Source organism: Muntiacus reevesi, chromosome 4 (assembly GCF_963930625.1).
Source record: "Muntiacus reevesi chromosome 4, mMunRee1.1, whole genome shotgun sequence".
Classification (NCBI taxonomy): domain Eukaryota; kingdom Metazoa; phylum Chordata; class Mammalia; order Artiodactyla; family Cervidae; genus Muntiacus; species Muntiacus reevesi.
In genome coordinates, this window is record NC_089252.1 from 144,537,583 (window position 1) to 144,547,675 (window position 10,093).

General features: G+C 39.3%; 2 pseudogenes; both read right to left on the reverse strand.

Moving 5' to 3' along the window:
- Positions 1 to 8,524: 8,524 nt before the first annotated feature.
- Positions 8,525 to 9,588, reverse strand: LOC136167528 (high mobility group protein B1 pseudogene; annotated as a pseudogene).
- LOC136168062 (U6 spliceosomal RNA) lies at positions 8,982 to 9,074 on the reverse strand (annotated as a pseudogene).
- Positions 9,589 to 10,093: the final 505 nt, after the last annotated feature.

Consider the following 10,093-nt stretch of genomic DNA (forward strand, 5'->3'; position numbering starts at 1 on the left):
AAAGATGCTCATCATCTGAGATAATGATGTAACTCTGAGATAATGATGTAGTAACTCTTGTTACTACAAGAGTCTGAAAGAGTCATTTAAAATTTTCAGTTAAAAAAATTTTTTTTTTCAGTTATACTTGAGAAGAAAATTGTATACTAGTGTGGTGTATTACTAAAGTCAATACAAACTACAATAACAGAGGTACACTGTAATCCCACTGGCTAAGCACAGTACAATTTCATTTTTCACATGCAGCCCGATGGGCAGCAGGGAGGAGAAGTAAAGCAGCTTTGCTCCACATTCATTCAGGAACTTCCCGATGTCAACAATCAGCTTGCAGACCCCACAGAAAGTTTTATGGTTACATCATTTCTGCCCACATTCCATTGGCCAGAATCTAATCACGTGGTCCAACATGCAACGAATAATGGAAAACAAAGTCCTTTGCTAGAAGCCACTTGTTAGCAGCAGCTCTATATTGCACAAGGGGAACATAAGACTTCATGAAACAGCTGGACTTCACCGCCACAGTGGTATTCATTATTTTATATATTTTTGAAGATTTCAGAATATGTATTTTTTGACCCTCAAAGTTCCACTGTACATCAACTACAGCATTGTTATAGTATGTTGTCTAAACTGTAAACTTCATATTGATAAGAAATGAGTCTTTCAGGCAAACCTCAACATGAATCAGCCATAACAGAAAACAGCAAAATTCTGTAAAGCAATTATCCTTCGATAAAAAATAAATTTTAAAAAAAGATAATCATAAAAAAAAAAGAAATGATTCTTTCATTTTAACAGGTAAGAGCACACAGAAAAAGTCTAGCCTCCTCCTCCTATTTTACACAAAAGTTGACATAGTGTACAAAGTGTTCTGCATCTTGCTTTTATCGCTTACCAGTGTAAATCGGGAAATTTCCAATGCCTTTACGTAAAGAGCCTCCTCATTCTTTGTTGTAACTGCATAGTATCCCACCATATGTATGCTTTGTCATTTCTTTAAGCAGGGACGGGTTGTGTATCCCCAGTGCCTGATATCACACCTGATACATAGGGAGGGCACTTTATAAATGTTTGAAAAATGAATAACTCTGACCTCAGGAAGATAGTAGTATAATAAAGCATACAAACCTAGACATGAAGAAGGCCAAGAACATGGTATATTATATAACAGTATACACGACACATTAAACAAGCAGAGATAGTTTATTTTAAAGGTAATTATTCAAGTGGGACATGATGTCTAAGAGCCCATGTTCTGAGCTCGCGTTCAGACCACCTGAGTTGCAATGAGAGCTCTACCATTCACTAAGCATACAACCTCGGGCAAATGACTTACTTGTCACTGTGCCTCTATTTCTTCACCTTTCCGTTGGACTAACTAAATGGGATAATACACATTAAAACTTTGCACCATTCCTGGCATAGCCCCAGCACTCAGGTTAGATATCATCTCAGATGAGATGGGGCTAACAGAGGCAGACTCGTGGAGGTGTATTTTGATGGGAAAGGAGGAGAGTGGTACAAATAATAGAAAGGTCTCAACAGGAAGGAATGCCGAGAGCAAAGGTGTAGCGATAGGATCCCTAAGGACTCTGTGGGGGATGTCAACAGATTTGTATTTGGAGCCCAGACAGCTTCCTGAGGAGTAATGAAAAAACGAGATTGGTGAGATGTAGACTCTTGACAGCAAATTGAAATTTGTGATTAATACCAGTGTAAGTCAGAGAGATGACATTGCATAGCTCTGTTTCAGGAAGATAATTTTAACAAGCAGTGTTCAGAATAGATCAGAAAGACGAGTGAAAAAAAAATTAATACTGTGTGATGATCATTTTAATGTTTCAAAACATCAAATCACTGAGTTGTGCACCTGGAATTGACAGTGTCATAGGTCAATTTTACTTTAATTTTCCTGACTAGTCAAATGCATTAATAAAAAAATTAATATTATGTTCCTACTTTGTGTTGATTTTGGCACTTCATAAACTTGATCTCATTTTGTTCTCACTCAGCTCTATGATGAAGGTATTATTAGCCCTGTTGTAGAAACAATCTGACTTGAAGAGGCTGGGTATTATGTACTGCCCACAGTTGGAGAACAAAGAATCAGCAAAGTTAAGTAGAACCTGAACTTGTCTGATCCCAAAGCAGAGGTGTGCTAGGACTGACACATACAGTCTTGCGAGAGCTGATAGGCAAAATTTCAGGAATTTTGTCAGCATTTGTCAAGCAGCTAAGTGATACAAACTTAAGTAATGTAAAACTTAAGTGATGCAAACTTACACTTGAATTATATTTAAAACAAGAGAATAAATACTGAAACTTCATCAGTTCCTAAATATTATCACTAACTGTGATAGTGTCTGTGCTCTTAAGGTTATTTACATCTTTTGGGTCTGTGGAGTGGAAATACTAAATAATGTTGTGCTACCTTGAATCTCTTCCCAACTACAGTCGGTAAGATCATATTGATAGCTTGAAATTGACCATGATGGGAGTATTTATGACATAACAAATGGGACACATTACAATTCAGGACTTGATTTATCATTTTGCCAATTGTCTAGACTTAAGAAGGTGGTGGGAAAATGTTAGAAATGTAGACTAAACTTAAAAATGTGTTGTGTCTATAGCTACTACATTTTTCAAAACACGAAAACATTGAGGAACAATTCTTTCAGTATTAGAAGACTGTTATCTGATTCAGCAAGGAAGTCACTTATGTCATTGACAAACCAGTGAAGTTTCAACATATGTCTTTGCTGTTCATTTTGCTCTTATTCATTAATGTAAACAAAAATACCAACATTGATGACAAAACTGTACTCTTTTGTCAACTGCAACCATAGGTTGGCTGTGGATACAGAGTTAGGGAAAAACCACAAGAGCTTTCTGTGAGAATGCATTGGCGAATTGGCTATATGGTTGTTGTTGTTCAGTCACTAAGTTGTGTTCAACTCCTTGCGACCCCATGGACTACAGCACACCAGACTTCCCTGCCCTTCACCATCTTCTGGAGCTTGCTCAAACGCATGTCCATTGAGTCAGTGATGCCATCCAACCATCTCATCCTCTGTCGCTCCCTTCTCCTCCTGCCCTCAATCTTTCCCAGCATCAGGGTCTTTTCTAATGAGTCAGCTCTTCCCATCAGGTGGCCAAAGTGTTGGAGCTTCAGCTTCAGCATCCAGTCCTTCCAATGAATATTTAGGGTTGATGTCCTTTAGGATTGACTGGTTTGAACTCCTTGCTGTCCAAGTGACTCTCAAGAGTCTTCTCCAACACCACAGTTCAAAAGCATCAATTCTTCAGCTCTCAGCTTTCTTTATGGTCCAACTCTCACATCTGTACATGACTACTGGAAAAACCATAACTTTGACTGTATGGACTTTGTCGGCAAAGTGATGTCTCTGCTTTTTAATACTCTTTCTAGGTTTGTCATGACTTTTCTTCCAAGGAGCAAGTATCTTTTAATTTCATGGCTGCAGTCACAGTCCACAGTGATTTTGGAGCCCAGGAAAATAAAGTCTATCACTATTTCCATTTTTCCCCATTTATTTGCAATGAAGTGATGGGACTGATGCCATGATCTTAGTTTTTTGAATCTTGAGCTTTAAACCAGCTTTTTAACTCTCCTCTTTCACCCTCATCAAGAGTCACTTTAGTTCCTCTTCCTGCTTCACTTCCTGCTATATGGTCATTTACAACAAAGAGTAGTATACTTAATAATATTTGTAAGCTGTGTGCTACCTATCCTTTCTATCAGTAAAATTTATAATAAACATATATATGCACATTTTTTAGAAAGCCAGTTGCTAAACATATATCAACCCTTCAGTTCTCTAAGTTCTCATGTCACCTTGCCTCCCAAGGGGAGAGGGAGAAAAACTGTGCTTCTCTGGATCAAGTTAATGAACACCAGCCTCCTTCAAACATAGTATACTTATTTTAGGCAAACTATGCTATTTTCTTTTAACCTTTTCCCTGATTTTATTCTAGGTCCTTGAAATACATCACTTCTTATTTTCAGCCCAAATTATGCAAGTATGTAAGACTTCCTCTAATTCTGTAAATAGTAATTTTCTGACTCTGCCTTTTCCTTCAACATACTGATTCATCGGTTCTAAGATGCACATTTTTTTTTTCACATTTTAACATCTCTGAAATCGAGAATCCTCTTATAGTCACTGTTGGCCCGGCAGCAGCTGTGTCACTGCTTCCCATGTGTGAACTTGGCCATACCTCTTCTATCGGCATCACTGCAGATGAGCTTAACTGATGTCTAAAACATCCTTTAAAAGGCTGCTCACTGAAATAAAAGGTTACCGTAGTCACAGAACGGCAGAGAAACAGAGCAACACGGACAAACTGGTAGAAATAAACCAAACATTTCACTATGGAGGAATGGCCAAAATGCTAATTCTCTGGTAAAGACCAGCCAAGAGCTTTATAAGACTGAAGAGAGGAAGAGGCCCACAACTAGATGAAGCTGTGTTCCATTTTGTACCTGACATACATAAATGCAAAAGCAATGTCAATCAGAACATCATGCACCAAGCAAATACGGCAAATAAAGGGAGGAAAATTTGCCAAATCTCTAGGAATAAATAAAATTTGAGATTTGCTGAAATCTGATGACTAGTTTTATTTTCCTCTTCCATTCACAGATTTATATCATCAAACATTGCTTTGCATGTGTCTCAAATATCTTATTATATGTTTTGGTATTTAACTAGAGAAATATAAAACTAGTTTGAAACCAAAAGAAGGCCATCTCCATATAGGATCTGTCCTAACTCTATGTGCCTCTCTTTCAGTCTTCCTTCCTTTAGAATATAACAGCAACCAACTGCTTTTTTCAAATAACTTTTAGATTGATGCATAATGCACATACAAAAACTTCAAAGATTGTAAAGGTACAGTTCAAAGAATTACTACAAAGTAACCACCATGCCGGTTAAGAAATAGAACATCAATAGTATCCCAGACGGGTCCCCCGCAGTTACTAAATATACTCTCTTCCCCAAAGATAACCTCTAACAATATAGATTCATTTTGCCCAGTTTTAAACTTTATTTAAGTAGAATGAGATAGTTTACATTGTTTTACTTTTATTTCTTTCACTCAATAATATGTTTGTGAGGTTTATCATTAGCCCTATTCTCACATTGAATAAAACTTCAGGAGTGAGAAGGGAGAGTCAGTCAATGCTTTTCAAAAATATTGATAACCCTACTCTTAAGAGACTTTGGGCTTCCCAGGTGGTGCTAGTGGTAAAGAACCCACCTGCCAATGCAGGAGACATAAGAGATGTGGGTTTGATCCCTGGGTCGAGAAGACCCCCTGGAGGAGGGCATGGCAACCCACTCCGGTACTCTTGCCTGGAAAATCCAGTGACCGGCAGGCTACAGTCCATAGGGTCACGCGGAGTCGGACACAACTTACCACACACCCACGCAAGAGGCTTTGGGATATTTTGATTGCTCTCTTCTTTTCCTCAACGTGAAAACATTGACCTTGCCTTACACTTTTTTTAATTTTTTTTTGAGCTGGATTCCCTTTCTCACCACTTCCCAGCACCAGCAGATACTAGATGCTTCCAGTGGGACCCCAGACAGCACTACCATCTCCCCAGCCTCCCCATCAGGAGAAGAGGCTTATTCCTTGCTCTTGTCATAGTTGGCCAGCACCCAGGGCTGGTATGGTGCCTCACAGGAGGGCACCCGGAAACCCAGGGGTTTCCTTCTACCTTGTTGCTCTGCCATCTTCAAGAGGCAGTCCTCATGGTCCAAGATAAGGCACCACAACATCGACCTTGTGAGCAGTAGTATAGGGAGGGGGGAGAGAAAGCCCTGTTCTCTTTAAGGGTGCAATCTTGCACAGGTTACCTTTTCTCATAGCAGCCCATAAGCCAGAACTTTGTCATATGGCCACATTGAACTGCAAGGAAGAATAAATAGCTTATTTTCTGGAAGACCATGAGCCCAGGCTTAGAAGAAGGGGAGAGCTAATGTTGGGGAGCAACTGGCACTCCCTGCCACCCCACCTTTGGAGTGAATGCCAACACTTTCACTAGGTCCCCCTGCTGAACAACCCAGTATCCAGAAGCAGTGAATCCCAGCAGCTCTGCGTCTGAGCAGTGATGCTCCTCAAAGCATGCTCAGAACACTTTGTACCTCTTGGATTCTCACATCACTTCTGTGCACATGTCTTATTCCCCTACCAGATGGAAATCTTCTTGAGGGCAGGATCCAAGTTGGATTCAGTTTGCATTTTCCATGCTAAGAAGCAATTTTTGCATTGAAATTGTTTCAAGTATTTATCCTGCCTTTCTGTGGGAACTATAAATAGGGATAACCAAATAGGTAAGGAGAAATTTCCTTTTTTAGAAATATTCCAGCTAATATATAAAGAAGAAATGATAGTATTAAAATATCACCACTTCATAATTCCTAAAGAAATAATAATGGATTGAACATGACTGCTGACACCTCAAAAGGAGAGACAACCCTACACGTTTTTAAACCTCTGCAGTTTGGGGGCTCCCCAGGTAACGTTGGTAAAGAACCCACCTACCAATGCAGGACACGTGAGAGATGGGGGTTCAGTCCCTGGGTCAGGAAGATCCCCTGGCGGAGGAAATGGCAACCGACTCCAGTATTCTTGCCTAGAAAATTCCATGGATAAAGGAGACTGGTAGGCTACAGTTCATGGGGTCACAAAGAATTGGACATGACTGAGCATGTGCACACACACACACATGATTATTAGTTTATTAGTATCATCCAGGACTCAGATGTTCAGTATTCCTCCTGAAATTACACAAACAAATGCAAATGGAAAGAATCCAAGTCAAAATTATGTAACAAAATAGCATTCCATCACAAAAGCATGTTAAATTATAAGAATGTTATTTTAAAACACTGGCACTTTAAGAAAATGATAGTCTTGAAAACCACAGAATTGCCAAATTGTTCTCTAAACTGCTAAGCAAATAAACATATGACCCTAATGAATGAGCTTGAATTTTAGAAAAATCAAATTCAAATAAATCAGATAATTCACACTGAGATACAAAGTTTATGTGTCTTCTTCCCCCATGTCTATTGATTATAAAGGGGCAAACCATAATATAGGAAAATATGCCTGATTTAAAGTGTGGCACACAATTTTAAAAGTTGACCCAATTAATTAAGTATCTTTACTAGAACATCTCAAGTTTCCTAAATAATCCATATTTAGATAAAAAAGAAAAGATATTTATAGCCAGCACTTTTTTCCCAGAGCCTCTGTCAATGTCAACAAAAAAACTTACTATGTCAGTCTTGTATTTTAAGCTCACACTTCTGGGGCTACATTCTCAGGTTTTTAACGAGGGAGCTGCAAATATAACTACCCAGTGCATGGACTGTTTTACTAGTCCCTCAGGGACAGACTTTCAAAATGCTTGATTCCAATAATCCCATGCTGTGAGTAGACGGGTTAGTCTTCACTTTGTAAATGTAACTGGGTTCTTTTTTTTTTTTTAATTATTTTTTTTTCAGTGGGTTTTGTCATACATTGATATGAATCAGCCATGGAGTTACACGTATTCCCCATCCCGATCCCCCCTCCCACCTCCCTCTCCACCCGATTCCTCTGGGTCTTCCTGGTGCACCAGGCCCGAGCACTTGACTCATGCATCCCACCTGGGCTGGTGATCTGTTTCACCATAGATAATATACATGCTGTTCTTTCGAAACATCCCACCCTCACCTTCTCCCACAGAGTTCAAAAGTCTGTTCTGTACTTCTGTGTCTCTTTTTCTGTTTTGCATATAGGGTTATCGTGTAACTGGGTTCTGTGAACTCGATATCAACTGATCAAGATTTGAGCCTCAGTTATGAAGGAAAACTGTCTCAATTCAACTTTTATTACCCTCATCGTGAGTATGCAAGGTATGTGACAAAAGCTTATTATCAGCTAACTATATGAAAGATAAACACTGTAATAATTCATGTGATCCAAAATGTGCAAAAGGAAAAGACTAGCTTCTGCTCAAGGAGAAAATTTTCAGACCTATGAAAAGGACAACAATACTAATAAAAAGTTGTATGTGTTTAGAAGCATTCAGAATGTCAACAAAACAGCTGCAACTTTTTTTCTTTTTTTGCAATTACAGGGTGGTGTTCAGTTAACAGAATAAGAATTATTTCATATAAGCTTCATCAGCGACAACTGAAGATGAAAAAAACTTCCATTCCCATATATAACTAACTTGTGCTATGCACCAACAAGAACATGCTTTAAATTTCCAGGCAAATTTGCAACCCCTATATTGTACCAGGCAGGGTTAGTAGTTGTTGAAAATACCACGGGGACAGGGCCATCTAAAGACACATTTGGTAGTGTGTTAACTACATAAAAAAAGACACTGCAGTTTAAAGACAAATCTTACACAGTCTTACATTTCAGTTTTTTTCTTTGAAAGGAGTGAGCTGTCCACACAGGGGTTAAATTCTTTTTTTTGGTGGGGGGATTAAATTCTTTACAGACAAGAGAAAAGAAACTGGGCTAGAAGCAACTTATCATCTTCTTCCTCTTCATTTTCTTTTTAAAATAAATGTTGATTTATTTATTTCTGGCTGCACTGGGTCTTCATTGATGCAGGCTTTTCTCTATTTGTGGTGAGTGGGGGCTATTCTCTAGTTGCAGTACACAGGCTTCTCATTATGGTAGCTTCTCTTGTTGCAGGGCTCTAGGCTCAGGGGACTCAGTAGTTGCGGCTCATGGGTTCTCATCATATTCCTTCTTATTCTCACTTTTTTCAGCCTTGATGTCTCCTTGGGTTGCTGGATCACGATAGTCACTCAGTCATGTCTGACTCTTTGCAACCCCAAGCCACCAGGGAAGTCTACTATTAAGAGATATTTCTAAGTATATAAAAGACAGGTCAACTTAAAAAGTATCAGCAGACTAAGTGCTTGACTTTACCTTATAATCTATAAAAATATGGAAGCTTCATGAACTTGCATATCATCCTTGTGCAGGGCCATGCTAATCTTCCATGTTGTTCCAAATTTAGTAAATGTGCTCACTGTTGCTGCATCAGGTTCCCCTTTAGCCAGGCATGCAGTAATACTCTTTTCCTACTTTTCCTCCAGCTGAGCAGTCTTCTTCTCACAAGGCTGCTTGTCATCCGCTGCAGTGTTAGTCCACATCTCTCTCAGCTTCTTTGCAGCTTTACCAGTGAAAAGGCCAGGGTGTTCTCCTTTGATTTTTGGACAATATTCAGAACAAAGCCAGGAAAAGGGCAAAGGAGGCCTCTTGGGTGCATTGGGATATTTGAACTTTTTGGTTTCCTCTTTAGGAGGGATATACATTTTAATTTCTTCATGACGGGCCTCGTCTGCCTTTGCCATGTCTATGAATGTCCCTTTCTCTAGAGCAAACGTGGTCCTCCACCTCTCTGCATACTTCTTAGAAAACTCTGAGACGTTGACTGAGCATCTGGGTGCTTCTTCTTGTGCTCCTCCAAGCAAGTTTGCCCAGAAAATGCATATGATGACATTTTTCTCTTGGCTTCTTAGGATCTCCTTGGCCCACGTTTAATTATTTTTCCTCAGCCATGCACAGGGTCACCCAGTGCTACCCAGCTCTCATTTGCCCTGGCGCCATCTCTGAGAAACTCAACATACTGCGATGGCTGTAAGCGTGGGAGCCAGACACAGCCTCCTCACCTTCTTCAAACTGTCAACAACCGTACATCTTGTATCTGTCTGACAAGGTCTTGCAAAAACAGATAATCCAGGGACTTCCCTGGCAGTCCAGTTAAGATTTCAAACTTCCATTGCAGGAGGCATGGGTTTGATCCCTAGCCAGGGAACTAAGATCCCACATGCCTTGAGGTATAGATGGAAAAATAAAATCTGAATTTAAAAGAAATATAGAGGAGGGGGGAATATTTTAAATAATACCATAGGTGGGAATCTCTAAAGGACAAATGACCTGGTTTCTTCAATATGTAAGTTGAAAGGAAAAGACAGAAAGACAAAAGGGAAAAACTTATAGATTACAAAAAACTCAAAAGGTGCATCAATCACTTGCAATATGTGGA